This window comes from Pleurodeles waltl, chromosome 5, assembly GCF_031143425.1.
Source record: "Pleurodeles waltl isolate 20211129_DDA chromosome 5, aPleWal1.hap1.20221129, whole genome shotgun sequence".
In the NCBI taxonomy this organism is placed as follows: Eukaryota; Metazoa; Chordata; class Amphibia; order Caudata; family Salamandridae; genus Pleurodeles; species Pleurodeles waltl.
In genome coordinates, this window is record NC_090444.1 from 1,611,854,491 (window position 1) to 1,611,876,975 (window position 22,485).

Here is a 22,485-nt window from a genome sequence, read left to right on the forward strand (position 1 = left end):
GGGAGAGGGTGATGATCAGTTGAGTATCATCATCATAAGTGATCAATGTGAACCAATGACGTTCAATGATCTTAGCCGGGGGGAGCATGTATATAATAAATACATTTGGACTCAGGGAGGAGCCATGAGGTACTCCCTGCTGCTGGTTAAACACTTTAGAGTTGTGTGGTGTTTGACACACCTAAAAGGTGCATCCCTGTAAAAAGGAGGCAACCCGCCACCAAAAGGTATAACAACATAGTTATTTCTTGCACTCAAATAATGTGTACTTTACTTCATTTCATTTTGTCCATAGCAAAACTATATCCACATGACCACCTAACTGCCCAGATTCTATCAGCATTGGAGTCTGCAAATGTTTTTTTTCTTTTTAGCATGACATTTATGCAGGCTTGCCTTTACTACCTTTGAGGATTGTGTTGTCAAGCAACACATTTATTTTGTCCCAGAGTGAAGACTATGACTGGCAGAACTTCTTATTTGCTGGAGATAGTCTGTGGGAGCACAATAGAGAGTTAGGAACATGTTGCCTAATACAGGCGTTTCCTACTCGATGAATTCAGCATATAATTACCTTGTCCAACTGTCCTGCCTCGGGGCACTTATGAATGACGCTATGTGTTGTTTGTTTTGCATTCTGAGTATTGCAGCCGAGATCACCATCCAAAACCAAGTTTCAACACTTTCCTGTTTGGCTCTGAGTTCTCTCTTTATTAGCTCTGCGATTCACGATTGAAGGTAAGTAAACATTTTATCTAGTGTGGAAATAAGTCATCCACTCAGAAATTACTGCTGATGTCCGCATAATATTTGGTGCATTGTTTTTATGATCTTTGTAGATTGACTACCTCAAACACGAGAAATGAGTTTCGGTATCAGCAAATCAAAATTCAACAGCATCCTCTACGTTTATTTCCAAACTGTCATATTGAGAAAATTCTGAGTTGGTTATCCATCCCACTTGTTGCTTGCCAGATTTAGCAAATATTATTGGAGTTAGGTAGGACTGTGTCAATTGATTATCCTGGACTTTAAAAAAAACATATTTTTCCTAGGTCAACTCATCGTGGTTCTCTTTTAGCGGCATCTTAAAAATAACAAAGAATATTGTTTTTCGATTTTTGGGGGTGTATTGTGTGTTTGTTTGGTGTAGATTGATGATAATTACAAATTCGCTAAAAGGATGCATGTTTGTACATTTCTTTGAAAAGCACTAACTGACCCATGAAAACAATGCCATGGTTTTCGAGGATTTCATGGTCCTTGATTGTGTTTATATGTATTTCCAGTCAATAACTTAAGTAAAATGTGTTTTAAAACAAATGAAGATATCATCAGCTGCCAACAGAGCTCCTGTACATGTACTTAAGAACCAATGCACTAACTATACCACTTCTTAGTGTTTATCTGCAATTTGATTCTCCGTGCATCAGCTTTATTAAGCTAAAATTTGTACCCTTTTACCTCCATTGATGGATCATTGTGAATTATGTTTTTTTTGTAAAACTCCACCCATTTCATGGTAGGCTTTTTGTCGCTGCTTCTGGCTGAGGTGTGAGAACTTGAACTAAACCAGAATAATTTTATTTTCTTCTTTTTCTTTTCGTCCCATGAATGTGTGAAGAGTTATATCTTTTCATCTTCTTAGACTCCTTTTGCACATTTTGGTGTATGCAACGTAACAAAAAACTCACGAACAGATACTCGTTGTTTCATTTTGAAGCCTTGACAAAACATTTTTCAAGAGTGAAACAGATTGTTACCCTGCTCTTGGAAATATATTTGTTAATCAAGATTTAAAACTAATCAGGATAATTCATTGACACAGTTCTGTTCTCAGAGAATATTGCCTATATATTTGGCAAAAACATGTGTAGCAGGGCATTCAAGTCAGATGTTTTTCAGTCTAACAGATTGGTTATGAAGAGGATTATTTACAAATGTAGAGGCGATGTGTTTTAAAAGAGATACAGACAGCCTCAGTCTCTGACAACACAGCAACAGCACGACATTTACAGAATGTTATACAAAAAACTGTGCACAACAATCACTGGTTCTGTCAAGTAGTACTGGTTCGGTCATGTTCACAAACCCTGAAATGTATATCTAAATAAATAGATGGAATTTCTTCTGGCATTGATTTATCCGATATGGGTATTGTGGGGGCTTTAGATGATATGAGTAATTGGTCTAATATTATTAATTTGGTGGCTCAATCGATTCTTAATTTGATGAATGCAACAGGACACAGGATAAAGAGAGAGACTAAAACCTAAATTGTTTTATACTAGTCACAAAGGTATTTTAGAGTATGTAAAATAGTATCCCTGGAGTATCCTTGTAGGTACTCTTATATGCCTTTGTGAATTGATCACAAAACATTTTATTGGGATTAGAACGGCAGTATTCAGGAAAAAAGCACATACATTTATTGCAAAGAGAAAGGATTGTGCCCTCTTTTGGGCTGACTCACAAAGGGATGTAAGAGTATATAAAAGAGTACTCACGTGGTACTACTTCCTTTACTCATGAATAATTTTGTCAAAAGTAGTATTTATATGCCTCATATTAGTCCTGGTGTTTTGTGTAACGATTTACTGCATATACTTAAAGAAGCTACTGAAAGTTGTGAATCACACTTTACTATAGCCTTACAGCCTGCCATAGCAGTATATACTGGCCGGTAAAGACTTCTTCAGCCTTATAGGCCCAAGCCAAAGGTGACGGCCTATGAGAAGGAACAATGCTTTAGTGGCTGGGATAGCCCGTAACAGCGGGCTGTAAGGCTGTTAAAACATTTGGTCACATGAAGGCAGAATGGCCTCCCACTAGACACAGGGCTTTTAAAAACCCTTGGGTCTCCAAAGTGTCACTTAATTTCACAGTCCCTGCTGTATGTGTTTCACAGTCCCTGCTGTAAGTGCCTGACAGATACTGCTGCAAGCAGAGCCATGGCAACACGCACACCCAGCAGGAGCAGTGAAAGGTGGTGGCTGAAGTTAGCCCCTGATTCTTCCTCGGCTCTGCCAAACTGCTTTTCTGTGCTTGGCAAAACCAAGGAAGACAGGAGCTGAGGAGAATTCCCCCTCTGACCTTCTGCAGCTCCATTGACACTGAGTGTTGGGAGGAGGCTCTCTGTGTTCCCTGGTCCACAGCCCTGCCCCTGTTATTCCCCTGTGCAATCCACATATCTTGGAGAGGCAGGGAAAAAGGAGTCTTAAAGACTGTAAATTAGGGCATTGCAATGTTCAAAGCAGTTGGCCTATATCAATATTTATAGCCTCATGTTCGCCCGTTATTATCCATGATGCTCTCAATAGTTCAGTGTTCTGATAATATAGACATATTGGGAGGCTGCTTTGCACAGAATTGCCTGGTGAGCACTACGGAAGTGGCTGCCCCCCCTGCACACACAAGCCTGTGCAGAGACCGAGTGCAGATTTCAGACAGCAGGCTGTATGTACATGCATGAGAACTGCTGTAGGGAGAAGATTTGTGTGCACCATAGTTGATATAAAGACAGAGCACATCCTGAGAAGGAACTAAGAGGCTTGTGTTCCATGTTTTATCCCACTTAGCTTCTCCACATCCAACTTCCTGGTTTCTGATAATGGACCCACATTCTCCAAGCTGCTGAAAGCCTGCCAGCTCCAGATGCTGAATGTGATGGAGCACTGCTGTTGTACTTTACCCTCTCTGTAGGGTCACCCCAAACTTTTTGTCTTCACTCCCTTCCTTTGCTGGCCTGTTTTTGCTGGCTTTATGACTTTGCGCACTTTACCACTGCTAACAAGTGCTAAAGTGCTTGTGCTCTCACCTTCATACATGGTAATATTGGCCTACACCTGATTGGCACATTTAATGTACCAATACATTCCTACAATATGTAACTACATGTACCCAGGGCTTGTAAATTAAATACTACTAGTGAGCCTGCAGCACTTGTTGTTCCACCCAATACAGAAGCACAATAAAACATGTCTCACACCTGACAATGCAGCCTATAGTACAGTTTTAAACTGCAAATTCGACCTGGCAAAATAAACCTTTGATAGGTCTAAACTTTCCTTTTAATACATATGTCACCCCTAAGGTAGGCCATAAATAGCCCCTAGGGCAGGGGCACTGTATTTAAAAACAAAGTAGAAGATGTCAAGTTTGGACTCAAATATATTGTTATTTAAAACCCCCTTTAATAGTAAAGTCAGATTTTAAGTCACAGTTCTGAAAATACCACTTTTAGAAAGTTAGCATTTTCTTGTCCTATTGGATGCCTGCTGCCAGTGTCCTGTGTCACAAGGCTGTGAATGGCTCTGCTGTTGGGATTTGTGTATTCCTCCCAGACAATGAGACAAAAGGGGACCATATGTTGGCGGGATGGGCCACCCTGTCAGGATGGCTGAGGCAGAGCTGTTCCCTGCCTCACTTATACTTTAAAGGGCATGCTGCCAGCACACACAAAAGACCATGACACTAGCCTTTTCTTGCTCCTCCTCCTCCCCCCCCCACCCCAAGATGTCTTGGAGCCTTGCCAGTGGAAGGAAAGGACTTGCCAGAATCAGATGTGGCGCTTGCTTAGAGAATCCTCATGCTTCGTAGGCTGGCACCAGGTATAAATATTAAACCCTCAGAACATCTCTTCAGTACACTTCTGGACCTATGAACACTACATAAGATGGACTGCCTTGTTCCCCAGAGGACTGCCCTGCTGAGTGAGCCTTCCTTGTTTTCCAGAGGACTGCCCTGATGTTACCAGAGAACTGTCTTGCTGATTGAGGCCTGCCTTGTTCCCCTTGGGACTGCCCTGCTGCTTGAGGCCTACCATGCTGTCTGAGATGGAAGACTGGACTTGCTCCCGCCATCTCAAGGTAACCTGAGTGACTCCAAGGGTCAGCTGGCTGACCTAATGGTCTGATATACAGGGACACAAAAAGCTGCAGAGGCCTCTCTGCAACTGCCCAACTGACCTGCTGCAACTGGACCCACCTGGACCTGTAGCTGGACCTACCAGAGCTCTGCTGGCCTCTGTTAGAGTGAGTCTCTGATTCCCAAGAGGTGCCTCCCCGGGTCCTGTACTTTTGGCTGGCATCAGGATTCACACCACTACAAGAAAAGGTAAAATCCTGAGGTTCTGGGATCTTCACAACCTCAAACGAGCTTGTTTGTGCTGAGATTCTGCCTTCAGTGACGACTGCAAGTGTGAATCTCCAGTGAACCCGACTCTTTGCACTACAGCGACCACCAACGATGAATAGCAATGTTAGATAGTCACTTCACACTACAGCAATGACAGACCATGGTGACGGCCAATACAAAGCTCCAGCAACAACTGTCCACGACGCTCGGCCTGTTTTTCATGCTACAGAAATGATCATCAACAACACTCTTCCTGCTTCTAGCAGCCTCTTCCACTGCAAACTGGACTCTTCGCGCCAGACTTTGAGAAAGTATCTTTTTCAGCTAGACTAACCTGGTCCCTGTATTGACCCGCGGTCCATTGTGGTCAGCCTGAACTTGTGACTTTCCCCTGGTCTAGCATGACCAGATGGCGCTTTGTGCTTTTAGGCACTATAACTAATAGTTTGAAATTGCATATCTACGGCTCCACTGACTGGAGTTTTGTTGTTTTTGTCTCATTTTATTTATTAACTGTACACTATTTTTCTAAATTGCTTTGGAATTGTTCTTAGGTTGTGTTGTCACTTTATTACTGTTTTTGTGGTACATAAACACTTTATGCTTTACCTCTACGTTAAGCATGACTGCTTTTGTGCCACGCTTCAATAGAACTAAGCCCAGGTTAATTAAGTGACTTTTGTGGTTCACTCTGATAAGGATTGTGGTTGTTGCTTAACTAGGACTCACCCCCTCTACCAATAACCCAATTTCCTAGACTGTGTCAAGGTGGGGGACTCTTGCAAGAGGACCTGGCATCCATGACCTCTTTGATATTCTGTCTCATAGTTGAGTTTAAGGTGTTTTTGTAAATGATGAGATGTGGCTCAGTGAGACACTGAGTCTGCACAGTAATGATGCAATCGGCAGCTCATATCTGAAACATTCAGATACCACAGTCTTGGCATTATGCTTGTTTAGCCTCTCTGCAAATACCTTTGTGGATACGGTTTACACAGTTCTACTTACTTACCTCTGAACTGCTTAGCTGTTTCCCCCCTCAACCATTCTTGTTGTACCATTTGACTTGGAGAGTGCATTGTGAAGACGGAAGTTGGAGAGAAAAATAAAGGGAAACTGATTAAAGCTCACAGACTCCAAGTTAGTTGCACTACTCTCTACAAGGGAGAGATGAGTGTACAAGTGACTAAGGGCAGAGATAGAGTGCGGCTCTCAGTGCCACTCTGCTGCCAAGCTTACCTTTACCAACAGGGGCTTGGATGTGGCGCCATCGTCATAAAGCCTTAGGAGCCCGTACAAGCTGCTGCAAGAAGAAGAGAGACACTGTTAGAGGCTCAGGCTGCAGCATGTCGCAGGGAGCCTCTGGCACAGCTTCCCATGGAAAGGAGTGAACAGTGGTCATGCAGTGCTTGTGACAACTGCCAGAGTACCGCTTGCCAGCTACGGTAATCCTGGACCCAGCTGTTGATGCTGGCCAGGGCCTCGCTCTCCTAGGCCATCATGCTGGGGCGGTCCTCCTCTGGCTTGCTCGCTTTTCCCTGCTGCCATTTTCTTTTCTTTATCCCAGAGACTGGTGGAGGTGGCAAAAGCTTTATGGAAGCACAGCCGCATGCTGCAGAGGACGCATCAGACTCCACCCAAACCTGCTTCCCGGGATCCAGCCATGAACATGATGAGCAGACAAAAAGAGAGAGAAACTGCTTCTCAGGGCGAAGCTGACATGGCACTGTCTTTTTTGGTGTTTTATTTTGCAACGGGCTGCCAGCGCAAAGCAAATGAAAAGCAAGACGGGATAGTAAAAAAGAAAAGCGGAACAGGCTAATGAAAAGAAATAGAGCAAGATGCTAGCACAAAGTTGTTGAAATTGAGTGTCAAACTTGCATGGCAAAACTACGCTGCTGCCGTGACCCATTGTCCCAGCCATTACCCATGCATAGGGAATGATGGATGGAGAAAATGAAAAGCGGGACAGGATAATAACAAAAAAAGCTTGCTCAGAGGAATGAAAATAGCAGCGTTCCTGAGGAGGGCTTGTTAATTAAGAAAAAAGAAGTTCCTAAAATGGTCATAAAATGAGGGATAGTGGAGTATACTTGGTCCCTGCTCTTGAGGAGGAGTAAACCCACGATGGGGCATGACAAATGCATGCTATGGAAAAATGGGGATAAAGACTAGGAGAGCGACGATGGAGGCAGCAAATGGGAAGGCTATGAGCGAGCTGAAGCCCACAAAAGTAGGTACAGCATGTCTCTTCGAACAAGCACATGCACTGTCTTCAGCTGAGACCTAAAATGGGGAGCAGCGGCTTAACTCCTCTGGAAGTGCCACACTACACCTTCCTGCTGACATGACAGAGAGTCCCTGAAGGGGTCCACAAAGACGTCCCACAAGGAAGGAGCTGTGGGCATGCCTGAGCCCTTACCGTCTTCAAAACAGTCATGTGCAGGTCAAGGTAATGTTATAATCTTTCTAATAAAACTTTGCGATCTGTCAGCTGAGACTGGGTATTTGGTAAAGTGTACCTTAGCAATAGGGGCCAGAAAGTCTATCTGAAGGACAGGGCATTCAATCTGCGCCCAAGATAGCCACCCTCAAAATATTCCACCAACCAATCTCATTTATCCAGTCACCCTTTTATGAGGATTTAGTAGCACAGAGGAAGAAGCAGAACAAGAGATTGCAAGACTATTAGAGGACAGGAGGAAGTTGAGGCCTTTTAGAAACGCCCCAACCCAGCCATAGGGGAAAAGCCAAAAAATGAGTCACTTGTTGCAGACAATCCTCAACCGGTCTCAGTCACATATGACCTGAAACAACTAAGACACCTTGTTCTTTTGCCACCTATTACCACTCGCAGGATAACCTGCCAACCTAAGACTGACTCTGCTGACATACAAGTTCCCACCCATGAGATAAAATGAAACCCTAAGGAGCCTTTGTTCAAATAAATCTGATCAGATTTACTCCAAACAAGTCCAACAAGGGCTTGAGGGAATACTGAGAAACTGAAAACTCCAATGACCTATAGTGGATCTCAAGCTGAGAGCGAGGCAGACAAAGTGAAGAAGCATAGATCCTGTCATGGTGAACAGGAGGAACGTAGATGCGAATTCAAGGTACACAGCACCTGACGGTTTGTGTAGTGAGAATCCTATCCAGTTGAAAACGTGTATGCCAGCTGTAATGAGCTATTTCTAGAGTTGAAAAATCCAGAGCAAAGAAACGTTTTTTATTGCAAATCTGCAACCACCTTCATGATGTGAACCTCGAGATGCCTTGACAAATAAAATGCTGCAGTGCTCCATGACAAGGTTGGCAAGTGCATAATTAGGCCTTAAGGTACTGCATATATACAAAGTACTAAATCAGATGGTTGGTGCAGTTGCTCCTCCTTAGAGTGTATTTTTGTAGTTATTTCTAGCATTGATTTTCCCCTTAGCAACCAGTATTCAACTGTTAAAAAACATACTTGATGCCTAGTAGTTTGTACTAGAGCAGTTTTAGCCAGCTTACTATCTAAACAATCGCTAAACAAGCTATTGCCGTAAAAAAATGTATAAAGAATCCCAAGAAAGCCTGACCATATGCCCTGCAATTTGCATGCCCTCTGCCAAGTGAGCCATTGTACTGGCATATGATTTGATGGAGAGTTGTTAAATATTATACATGGACATTTAAATAGTCGGATGAAAGCTTTATAAACTCTTACAAGAAAGTTGTATAAGTCCACAAATCCTCTCTTAGAAACTCAACTCTGTGGTGTTATGGTTTCCCCTCTCCTTCCCCAACACAAAATCTGCACATAATGACCCCAAATATTTTAAAACTAAAATTAAGTTAGTCAAACACTTTTGTAATATTTGTATTGGACATGCCTAAAATATCATGAATTTGTGTCTGATGTATCACTATTATTCCCAAACATGGGACGTGCAGTTTTCACACAGACAGATTTATAAATGGGAATGCAATTTGTGATGTAATCTATGTATTAATTGGTCATAGCACAAATTGTGTATTCACAGGAAGAAATCATGTCTCCTAAGTGACAGAATTAATTTGTCATATAGGCCCTCATTCGACCTTGGCTGTCTTTTTCAAAGACTGCCGAGGAACCTCCGTGCTGAAGACCGCCAGTGCAGGCTGTTTTACGCGTGGCATATTATGACTGCTGGCAGCCCTCTGTCCTTTTTCGGACAGAGAGCCGCCAGCAGCCATACTGGCGGTTGGCGGGGAAGTGGAGGCTGCTCCACCTCCACCGGCCCATCATCAGAACACCGCCCACCGAATCACGTTCCATAATTCGGTGTGGCGGTGTTCTGGTGACGGGGAGCTGGCGGCGGAGCAGCCCCCATGGATCCTGTCCCCTCCCGGAGGATCAATGGACAAGGTAAGTTAATCGTCCGTTAGGGGAGGGGGGCAGGGGGATGTTGTGTGTTGTGTGCGTGCATGGGGGTGTGCGTGTGAGTATGTAGAGGGGGTGTGTGAGTGCGTGTATGCATGCGGGGGTGTGTTGTGTGTATGGGAAATGTGTGCGAGCCGGTCTGTGTGCATGTCTGTTTGTATGTGTGCGGGTATGTGTTGTTGCAGTGTATGTGTGCGTGTAGGGGTGTGTGTCTGTACATGTTGGGGGGATGGGGAGGGGGTGTGTGTCTGGGCATGTTGGGGGTGGGGAGGGGTTCCTGCCACCTTTGGTGGGTGGCAGGATGGGTGAGGGGTGTTGGGGGAGGAATCGGTGGGTGACGGAGGGGGGTGGGGGAGACCCTAATTAGTTCCAGGGAAGGAATTCCGTGGCACTGATAGTGCCTACCGCCATGGATTTTGTGGTGGTTCCAAACCACCCAAAATCCATGGTGGTATGCAGGGTCGTGATACCGCCGATGGTCTGGTGACGGCCGCCCGGCTGGAGACCAAAGTCTCCAGCCCAGCGGTCGTCACCGCCCTGCCGGATAACCATGGCGGGAACCGCCATGGTCATAATTCCATTTTTTTCCCGCCAGCCTGTTGGCAGTATTACCCCCACTTCTCCCCCGTCCGCCAGGGTTGTGATGAGGGCCATAGTCCTTTATGATGCGTTGTGAATGGCTGCCAGTGGAGGTGTGGAAGCCTGCAAGGGTCCATCCCTCCATTTCCTGTCAGAAATGGAGAACATTTTTAGGTGGAGTCTACCAGACAGCACATGCTCTGTCTGTTGCAAGGAATATTGTGGCTTACTATAAACAAATGGTGACTGGTGCCCACCCATTGCTTACCATTGGTTGGTTTTCCCTGTCACTCATTTGTGTGCTTCTTATTTGTGTACCAGCTTTTCAATCTTGTGTTTGTCCCTCCCATGGATTATTGCCTCTTTAACAAGTGTGTTTACCTTGTGTCTGTGTTAGAGACCTACTGTTTTCTTTTGTGTAAGAACTCTCAGAGAGTGCATGTGTTTTTGAGCTGTCTTCCTCACGTACTTCTCTCCCCTCTCATGCTGCTGCCTGTGCTTGTGTGCTTCTTTCTGTCCCTTCTCAGTTGTGCTGATCCATGTGCTTCTCCGTATTGCATCCGACCACCCACACTCCCTGTGTTGCTACTGTGTCCTCTGCTGTCCCTCGCGTTGCATCCCTGCCTACCACCATTACTTATGTTGCTTTTGTGTCCTCCCACCCTTCCTGTGCTGCTTTCAACATCCCCATTGCGTCATCTTCTGTTGTGTCCACCTAGCCGTCCGCTTAAAAAAAAATTAACTCTCTTTTACACATTTTTTTTTAGTTACCGATCCTACTTTGATCAGTAACTAAAAACAAAAAAAAGTGACTGAGTCATTTTGTAGGTGTGTGGGCCTACATAATAATGTGGGTGGCTGCATAAAAATATTTTTGGGTTGTACTTTAGCCATGCTCCACAGCATCAAGGATGTTTTGTAGCATGGCTAAAAGCGATTGGCAAAGACAAAAGGTCACAAATGTGAGACCTATTGCCTTTGCCACTTCATGTTTTAAAAACAGCCTGTATTCATTAAAGGCACAGTTGCTGGTTTTAAAAAAAGGATTCCCCTTGAGAAAGACATTGAGTATGAGCAGGAAGTGATCTTCTGTACCATTGCCTGCTCCCCTAAAGGCAGCTGACATGATTCACAAACAACCACCTACCCCTGTGTGAATCAGTTTTATGTCAAACCACAGGCTCATATTATGGATGGTATTTCATATTCAGTGCATTTCATCACAAACTGATTTCTCATGCTTCTATCTATGGATTACTATGCTTTGAACTAGCATAATACAAGCCTCTGGTCTTGACATAAAATGTGGCTTTTCCACCTGTTAAGGATGAAAAGTCCTAATTTTATTAACAACACGGAGGCAAGTATTTTCCCACCATGACTTGTTTATGCAAATAAAAATATAAACGCTCCTCTCCAGCCTTCCAGGAGGTCAGGAGTTTTGTCCACCCTGTAAGGGCAGAAAACAACAACAAAAAAGACACAGAGGAGAATATGATAAAAAGGACAAGATACAACAAAAAACAATGATGGAGAAAACAGTAAAAAATGTAATTAGAGAACAATCATCATTACAGAACTTCAGATTTTTTTTAGGGTTATTACATTGTCCAGAGACCTGTTTAAACTATGGACAGACAAGAACTGATGTGTACAAATTTCTAAAAAATCTAAAATTGTGGAAATTTTTCGAGATGAAGAAAAGTAAAAAACAGGCCCACAAGACCATTATCTGTCAGTACGCAAAGCAATAATCTCCAAACAAGAGTTATGAAAATTACTTGACACCCAACTTCACTTGGAAAGTAGTCCGGGTGTTAACGCTGCTACTTTGAGGAACAAAAGTTTATCGATACGCTAGAGTTGGCTGTTACATATGAATCAGGGAGTACATTTAAGCTGTAATCCAGAATTGTTCTGCAGTTACTATGTGGTGGGTAAGAACGATCCAAATAAACACTGCAGAAGTCTGTTTCAAGTTTATTTTGTAAACAACACAACCTGGCGTCCGACCGTCCCAGAGGCTACTTGCAACTGTAGCCTCTGGAACGGTGAACGCCTCACATTCTAGATCACGTTAACATCACAACACATCCTCTCCCGTTCGTCAACAAAATAATTATGAAAGTAAAAGTGAAACTAATAACAAAACTTAAATCAGCAAATTTTAACCAATAAATGAAATTTGTAACAAGAAGTAGATTATGCAACACAACTTTCTCAAATAAACCATAAGTACATTACCTAACATAATCACTCATTAAGAAGGTGGTTTTCTAATTCTCTTTCCTGAAACAGGACCATTTCCTGAAACAGGACCATTTTCATACCCATTCCCACATACCCCACTCTGAACCTCATAATCTCTATGTGAAACCCTGCTACAGATCCCACTAAACACTTCATCATCACTAATGAACATCAATCCCGAGGAACAGTCATCAGCAGTCTCATCTGACATGCCTCCCTTTTGATACAAGGTCACATTCCGAAAATTCCATCTTTCCCCATTCTCCAAAACCACAAAAAATGTACCAACTCGCTGAACCCTAAAAGGGCCCCTGAACTTGGCCAAACCTCCTTGAATCCCTCCCGATTTCACTTTGACCCAGTCCCCCACTTCCACTGGCATCTTGGAATGAACCCCTCTTTCATTAAGAGGTTGAGCACCAACGATTAGCTAGGGCAAGTTGAATGGTCCCCTTAAGAAGCCTAATGGTTCTCTCTGCCACCCCATTACCCCTAGGGTTATATAGCGAAGTGCAAGAATGTTTAACACCCCATGCCTACAAAAACGTTACCATTTCATGCGATGTAAGCTGCGTCCCATTATCCGTGATAAGCGCAACCAAAACCCCCTCTTTTTTGAAAATAGCTTTCAAGACTGCAATCGTGCTTCTTGTAGTGACATCCCTCAAAAGCTCCACTACCAACCACTTAGAGTGCACATCCACCACCACCATGGCAAATCTCATATCAGACAACAGTTCATTCAGTGGTCCAACAAAATCCAGACAAACCGTGTGCCAAGGCTTTCCCGGATCCTCCAAGTGTCCCCCCACACTCTTCTCAAGAACCAACCTCTTCTCACTTGCTTTACACAATTCACACATTTGTACCCACTCCCTGATTTGATTATTCATCCCCGGCCACCAAAACGTTTCCCTCACCCTTCTGGTAGTCAAACCTTGCCCCAGATGCCCCTCATGTGCCAACTGAAAAATCCGGAACCTCAACCCTACCGGGGGTACAGAACAATCACCCCTCATTATCACACCATCACTACAAACGGACAACTCATCAAGCACCTTCAAATAAGGTCTCACTGGTAATGGAAGAGTACTCTCTCTCACCTTCCTATACTGTATTAATCTAACAAGATCTCTCATGACCACATCCCCATCCATTGCATCCCTCCATTGCACCAACTAGAAGGAACTGGTTCCACTGTCCACTACATCAGTGGCAATAGCACCCTCCTTGTCAGCACTACTCACTCCAACACCATCAACGTCTTCCCAATCTAATGACAGCCTTGACAAGCAATCAGCCCGAACATTCCTCCAACCCTGCAAAAACTCAAAGGTATAGTTATACTCCTGAAGTCTAGCCGCTAGTCTGGCCAATCTAGCCGATCTCTTACCTGCTCCTCCTGCAGACAGGATTTTAACCAGTGGTTTATGATCTGTCTGTAAGACAAAAGGCAAACCCCACAAATACACTCGGAAATATTCAACACCCCATGCCGCTGCTAAAGCTTCACGTTCAATGACCGAGTAATTTCTCTCAGCTGGTGTCAGGGTACGAGAGGCAAATGCCACCGTCCTTTCTTCAACATCATGATATTGTAAAAGAACTACACCCAAACCAGATGCACTGGTGTCTTATCCAGGTGATTGGTTGACACCTGTTCGGTATAAGTCAGTAAGGACGCTCACTGAAGGACCACACGCCAATTATGAATTCAATTTAGCTTTACTAGAATTTCAGGGAAATGTATGAATTTAGCAATTCAACAATGGCAGAATAAAAATAGAAATAAAGAGCATCTATATATATATATATATATATTTATATATATATATATGTACACTACAAAGAGAAAGAGCATCTATGTATGCATATGAGCAAAGAGTTCATTGACAGATATAAGCTTGGAATAACTGTATACCAAAATGTGTTACACTACGATGTTCAGGAAGTAAAATATAAACGAGTTGAATACTTCAGATAAGCTTTGATTTATGCACACCAAAATGCATGTTTCAATTACTGCAGCAGGCTCACACTACGATGTTCAGAAAGCAAAATATAAACAAGCTGAATTCTTCAGATTAGCTTTGCTTAACTGCATACCAAAATGTATGTTTCAATTACTGTAGCAGGCTCACACTACTATGTTTAGAAAGCAAAATATAAACGAGCTGAATACTTCAGATTATAAACACAGTGCAAGCATAATAAGCAACCATAATAATAGTGCAGAGAAACAAAGGCCTTTCATCCCTGGGTGGAACTTAACTTAGTCCACAAAATGCTGGGAAGCCCTCTACCGCCCGCTTGGACCTCTCTCCCCCTCGAGCATCACGGTCTCTGAACAGCACAACAGGGAGGCAGCTCTGGGTCTGAAGATGACAGTTTTCACAACTCCATCTGCGAGCTTCAATTCCCTCACTCGCCTTTCAGTGCTTAAGTAACCTGAAGCTTGGATTCTATCCCCTTCCAGTATTTTCTAGCTGTGTTATCAGCACATGTCTCTTGGCTGCTTTGCCCTTCCCTGGCCATTGTTTTCATTCCATCTTTTACTGTGGTCTCGTTCTCAAGGTTGAGACTGAATCTCCTTCACAACCTGTTTCTTACACATGCAGCTGCGAATAAGTTTATCTACGGAATGTCATAAAAAAAACAAGCTTGAAAGCGAACATCGTGACTTTTTCCACGTTGCTTTGGCTTCAGCAGGCATCACGCTCATCTACACTGTTCAAGCTAATTAACCCTTCACGTCACAATGTCTTCCGCACCTTTCCCTATACTGATCAACTGGCATCTACTGTGAGTGCAGATCTCAAATCCTTATCAAATACTGTCAAAATTCCAGCTCGATATATCTCCTCTTTAATGTTGTCAAAACATAGTTGTTGCTCCTCCTTCCACTCAAATCTACTACCCTTGCACAACAATTTTTTTAAATCCTCTATCTTCTCTGCAAACTTCTCCATAAACTTGGCATAGTACTCCACAAGCCCCAAGAAGGACCTCAATTGATCCCTATCCTTCGGAACAGGAGCTTTGCTTATAGCATCTAACAAGGAATGTTTAGGCTTAACAGACCCCAAAGCAACTGTGTAGCCCAAGTACTCAACTTGTTCAGTTGGAAAAACACACTTCTCCTCATTTATTGTAAGACCAAATTCCTCCAATTTGTTTTACACCAACCTCAGAGTAACAGTATGATCAGTCACTGTCTTTCCCAAGACTAAGATGTCATCTTGAAAGTAGATCACATCGTCTACTCCCTCCAAAACCCTGGTCATTGCCCGTTGAACAACGCTAGCGGCAGAGGCTAATCCAAATGGTAGACGTTTAAATTGAAAAGTCCCTTCTGCAGTGACAAAAGCTGTGAGTGATTTGGAGTCTTCATACAACCTGATCTGATGATAGGCACTCCTCAGATCGAGTTTGGAGAAATACCTCCGGTCTTTCACCAGAGTCAACAACTCATTAATGTTGGGAAGAGGGAACATATCCACTACTATATTCTGTATTCACTGAGCGCAAGTCTACACAGAATTGTAAACTTCCATTCGCCTTCTAAGTAATTACTACTGGTGAAATCTATTCTGAAGCTTCCACAGGCTCTATAACACCTTCTTCCAACATCTCCCCTAATAAACACTTCAACTTATCCCGAACAGACTCAATCTATGTTGGGTAGGAATGACATTCGGTTTCACTCGTACTTTTATGAACGTAACCTCTGAGACATCCCAATTTCTTGTCAAACACACTTCTTGCACCCGCTAACACATCCTCCAAAGTAGGATCTCCTACCACCAACACTTGATTGGGAGCCCTAGGATGAATCATAATATTTAGATCAAATTGATGCATCCACGCCAGAATTGCCGGGCCATCTGTTGAGACATAAACCTTGCCTTTGACACACCAGTTGCCATATTGAATATCCCCTTCCATCTACCCCAGGACATCTATAGACTCCCCTTGGTACCCTCTCGGATTGATATCCTTAGGTAAAAGTTTAACACCCATCCAATGCCTCTTAACTAGGTGTTCAGGAATAATAGTGTACATGGATCTGGAGTCAATCATAAGTTCCACATTCTTCCCACACATAGTAAAAATAGCAGAGGGTCTAATCATTCTACCCCTATGCCCTTGGTTGTTTTTACCCAAGAAATGAGTATCATCATGCACTACAAGGACTCTGTCCTCACACAATTCTGCGACTGCATCCCCGACCGCACCCACACTAGAATATTTATTTCCTTTGCCAGGTTCTTTACAAACTCTTGCATAGTGACCTTTACGCCCACATCTCCTACACATCTTGTTACTCGCAAAACACTTTGCAGAGTCTGAGTCATGAAAAATGCTGCCACAACGTGCACAGTCTCTCTTATCCCTTAGTAATTGAGAACCTTGGTCCCCTTTGCTTCTAGACATAAATTCGTACTCCTTCTTGCCTTTCATGTTAAACGCACACACTTCACTTGGAGCGTTATCATCATGACCAGAACTGACTGAAGAAACATCGGTAGTCCTGTCCCACCTGCTCAATTCTTTCATACACCGCTGCGATTCTTCAATTATTTTTGCCATTCCAATAGCTTCCACGAGCGTGGGATCCTTCGCTGCCCATAGTCTCTCTTGTATTTTTCAATCTTTGCATTGGACAATCAACTGGTCTCGGATGAGTTCCTCTGTCATGTTTCCAAAATGACATTTAATATAAAGTTCCCTCAGTCTGGCCACAAAGTCATGTTCATGTTGAGGTTGCATGTAAAATGTGTACCTGGCCATAACTAAATTAACCTCCTTTGCAGATCTATTTTCCAACTGTTTCACTGCTTCTTTGTAGATGTCATCCATTGGCTGACCATTAGGCCCCATCACTGCTGGTAAGTATTTAAAAATTATTTGGCCTTCATTCCCGAGGGCACTTAGCAAAATAGCTTTATTTCTAGCCGGAGAAAAGTTTTGCCCATCCAAGGCTACAATGTAGTTTTCTAAGATTTCTATCCAATCCTCCCAGCAAATATCTGGTTGACCAGCCTGTTTTAAAAAAGAGGGTGGTGTAACAATGGTTCCCAATGTGGCCATAATGATATACAAACCAGAAGAGAAAAACTTAACAGGAATAAATTCTTCTCTTTCCCACTTTTTTTTTTTAACACTACCAAGATCTAAAAAATTTCAAATTCCTTCTCTCCAAACCAGGAAGTGTCCCGCGATTTTCAAAGATGTCCGCCTTTCTTTACACAAGCGGTCTAGTCTTTCATTCCGCAAGGGTGTGCCGAATATGACACAACGCGATGTCTGGAAAATCCAATGGAGAACCGGGAGCTGGTGCGCACGAGCACATGCGCTAGGAGTACCCGAGCGTGAGGAGCAACGTAGCGCATGTGCATGCCAAGGGGAGGGCCCCTTCACCTCCTGGGGTTTTGCGCAACACGCGTTCGGCGCGTACCTGCTTAAAAGGCACGCGTCTTCTTCTAGGCCGTTTGGGAGACGCACCTGCCTCAGAGCGACTCCTTGCGGTTTAAATCGGGAGCAGTGAGAACGCACCCGCCTCAGGGCGACTCCTCACTGTTCAAATTGGAAGCAGACCGGTTGACGGAGCAAGTCCCAAAAGCGGCACAGACGCTTCCTCAGTCCGCGACGCCGTATAAAATAAAGCTGAGTCAAAACTTCCAAGAAGCTCAGCTTTGCTGTTGATCAACACAGCCCTTTCAGCTCCCCAGGGACGCCACAACAACACTCCAGTGCGGCCGGTGTAGAGAAACGAGAGCCAGCGCCAGGTTGTGTATATATCAAGGTAACTCGTCGCCAAAATGTGGTGGGTAAGAACGATCCAAATAAACACTGCAGAAGTCCATTTCAAGTTTATTTGGTAAACAACACAACCTGGCGTCTGAACGTCCGAGAGGCTACTCGCAACTGTCGCCTCTGGAACAGTGAACGCCTCACATTCTAGATCACATTTACATCACAACACACTACATGATGTAATAAATGTATTCTCTGAATGTGTGATCAATGATTTGTAAAAAGTGAATAGAAAAGTTGCAAGGGGTAAGAGCAGACTTGGTTTTAAAAGTAAGTAATACCACATGACAACTGAGAATATTTCTGAAAGAAGGACTTGTCATAAAGGCCTCCGACAAAGAGGAAACATTTGTGTTGTGGCATAAATAACAGAAGCATATGGACAGTTGCATGATGAGGCGTGTTATGAGAATATCACAAAGGTGGAATATTTGAATGTTAAAAATAATTATATTGAAAATTTGTCTGCCAGTATGGAAGGAAACATCCTAAGCCATGAGGAATATGTATCCCTAAAAAAAGGAACGTCTAAAAGTCCCTGTTCTATACCTAATTCCAAAAGTACATAAGAACAAATCAAATCCACCAGCAAGACTGATCATATCAGCGCATGGAAATCTATTCAGAAGCACATATAAGTACATAGATATCTTCCCTAAGACTACATGTACAATGTTTACCATCATACATACAAGACACACAGAAATGCTCTTAGAGATGATGCATTATTACATTATTATTATCTTTCTATTCAGCAATTAGTGGTACAGACAGAAACGTGGGAAAGCTATTTGCACCTTCTTTGCTCACAGCTATACTAGTTTGCATATGGGCTAGTAAGAGGAGCAGATGATCCACAGCCAAGTTATGGGACGATGGTCTAGCCTATAATACTTTGGTTAAGGTTTATTGACAACCTTTTCATAATATTGAAGAAGGGACTTAGGGGCACTGCTAATGAGTGTGTGACTGTTATATATACTAACGAGTTGAATTTACATTTTACCAGCACCATAGATGCCTAACTAGTTGTAAGTTTTAGATGTACAAATTGTGGAGAAGGATAATGAAGCATGTACTAGCATGTACAGGAAACCCACTCCAGCACATAGCCTGTTGCATGCTCACAGTTTCTACCCAGTTCCACTCCTCTGTATGAAAATAACTTGTAGTACAGAGGTGTCATGAATAAAAGCAAGGGATGAGACAATGAAGAGGTTCAGGGCAAGAGGATACAGAGAATAGAAGCTCTAGAGAGCAGAATAAAGGGTGGAAACATGAAAAGACAGGACATACTATTCAAATCACCAAGGTAAGAGAACAACAGTGAGGCAATTGTCAAATGTCATAGACTTCCAACAACTTATACTATGCAACATAATTCTGTGAGACATATCTTACTTAAGTACTAGCCCTTATTGAAGATGAGCCAATAAAAGGAAAGGACCTAGGCAAACGACCAGTTCTCACATTTCAGAAACCCATATCCAGGAGAGATCAACTAGTTACAAGTGACATTGCAGGACAACAATAGTTGGCTTAAGAAGGAACCAGGGTTCAATAAGTGTTCGAAGTGCATGGTATGAACATCAAAACACTAGATAACCCATTTTCTAATATGCAAACACATTAGAAACACAACTATACTTGAAAAAGCGATCACTTTGTGTACATGCTGGTCTGTCCTTGTCAGAAGAGATACACAGTAAATACAACACTGACTGTACAAAAAAGGATATTAAACATATAAGGGTCATAGATTGTAGAGACAATGCATACCTATTTTCTAAATACTTTTGGAAAGAACTGCCGAAAATAGCAGATTATTAAAATATAGTGTAACTGATGCGGTACCCAAGAGGATGAGGGGAGGTGACAGGGAAAAGGCTTGCGAAAACTTGATGATCTTGAATTCAGATAAATACTAGAGAAGGATACTAAGGAACACCAAATGGACTAAATACGGATGAGGAGCCATATGTTTTCATTCTGTGAAATGAAATAGCCTCTAACGTGATTGGATAGGGGTACTATTTTAATGGAAATTGATTTTTTGTTTTCTTTATTTTCTCTTTGTGTTTCATAGGTGACAATAATGGCAGCATCACAATTAACCCATGTAGATGGGAGGGCATTTGCAGACTGATTTCAGATAATCAAACGTGAAAGCAATGGACATTATGCCCACAAAGTTGGCAATGATCAATGAAATACACATTGTTATTTATTAGCATGCAATGGGAGAAAATAAAATGGCAGCTGTCTTGAAGGAACAAAATTGGTGGATGAGTCATTGATAATATTAGTAAGATGAGAAAGAACTCATGCCCACTGAGGCTGTGCTAACTGGCTCGGCACAAACACACTGTTTTCCAATAATGAGCGATTAACAAAGGTTTTAAGATAAAACAGCATAATTGCTGAGTGCTTTGATGGAAACCAGAAGCAACATGGTCTATCTAGAAATGCGTACGGAATTACATAATTTAGGTTACATTTTTAATGCTCATTGTACATTACATATATTCATGAAAGGTGAATCATTTATGTACCTTTGAGGTACACAGATTTCATCTTTAATGAATATTTGTAATGTACTATGACCATCGTGAATGAAACCTAAATTGAATATGTTTATAAATGTATTTCTTCAATTGTCTATTAAACCAGTTGCATAGATATAAAAAGGTTTCCGAAACGATGCTCATCTTGATCAAGGCTATGATGCAGCCAAAATGTGTCAAGCTTTTCTTGCCACGAGTGTGATGATAAACTGAGCACTATTTGCAATATCGGGGAGTATGCTGGCACATCTTTTTGTAAAATTGGAGAGTAGTGTGGATATTTGACAACAAGGATAGTGATCTTGGAGTGACTAGGCTCCCCCTCCATTCTGATGCTTCCCAGCATTTTGTTTTATATATATATATCATGAGGGAGAATATAGATGATCAGCCATCCTAGAATGAAATGAATTGACTAGGAATGGGTTCTCAGTATTGTATATTATATTATATATAATGGCAAAAATATTATATATAATGGCAAAAATATGATAACATTGTAGAATATTGCAGTTTGCTCCACTCTAAAATGGCAGACATTAGCACAAGCAGTGTTGCTAGTCCTTCTTTTGTGTTGTTAATATAAATATATGTCAGAGTGAGCAAGGTGTGTTGATTCTGTGATCAAGGAGCGGAAGCTCCAAAACACGTCAGGAAGCCTTTGTCAATAACTACGTTTTTGCTGTCACGGCTGGCTGTTCCTCGTCGAGGGATTTCCGTTTCCTCTGGAGTGGGATCGACATTGTTTGCATATGTGAGGGGTTGCCGCCCTGCTGTGACACCGTCAGTAAGTGGCTGTAGCAGTGGCAGTAATTTGATGTTTATATATATATATATATATATATATATATATATATATATATATATATATATATATATATATATATATATATATATATATATATATATATATATATATATATATATATATATATATATAAGAAAGAAGTGACTCAAACAGATGATCTCACTAAAGAACAAAAATATATTTCTACTACAACGTAGTAGAAATATATTTTTGTTCTTTAGTGAGATCATCTGTTTGAGTCACTTCTTTCATGGATATTACATTTTCTTGTGGCTCTTTGTATCCTTTGGGATCCAGATTTTTGCCCTGGCTGGCTGTTGTTTTCTTGTGATCCTGCATCTTCCTATGTATATATATATATATATATATATATATATATATATATATATATATATATATATATATATATATATATATATATATATCAAAGCCAAAGCACCAGCGCTCGGGAAACAGGATTCTTAATCCATGAGGTGTGGAGTGGCATGCTGGTCAAACAGCCCGGCAGAACTAGGCACGATGCAACAAATAAAGTAGGACGCTCACTCAGGCTTCCGTAGTAGCAGCAGGTTTACTCCAACATGACGGGGTTTGGCTGTTGCAATGGCCTTGTTCACATACTGTGAGTGTCATATTGGAGTCAACCTGTTTTTACCACTGAAGCCAGAGTGAGCAGCCTACTGTTTTTTTTGCATCATATATATATATTCATTTAAAAAAAACTGTGGTTACAGGGACGTTATGGTAAGGCTCAGAATTTACATGTACAAAACCACAGCAATTCAGCTGTTATATTTATAGTTATTTCAAGGAACTTTAACTTGTGCCTTAAGGCAACTATAACTCACATTTTTGTCATCAATAATTTTATTGCAAATGTTGCAGTGATATTATGAATTATACCATAGAGGATGTCATGAATGATG

General features: G+C 42.1%; 1 protein-coding gene across 1 annotated transcript in view; it reads left to right on the forward strand.

Moving 5' to 3' along the window:
- Window positions 1-660: 660 nt before the first annotated feature.
- The window catches only part of LPIN1 (lipin 1), a 311,768-nt gene continuing 289,943 nt past the window's right edge, over window positions 661-22,485 (forward strand). Inside the window, exon 1 of the mRNA XM_069235949.1 lies at window positions 661-738. The gene's annotated coding sequence lies outside the window, so the exon portion shown is untranslated. The remainder of the gene's footprint in view (window positions 739-22,485) is intronic.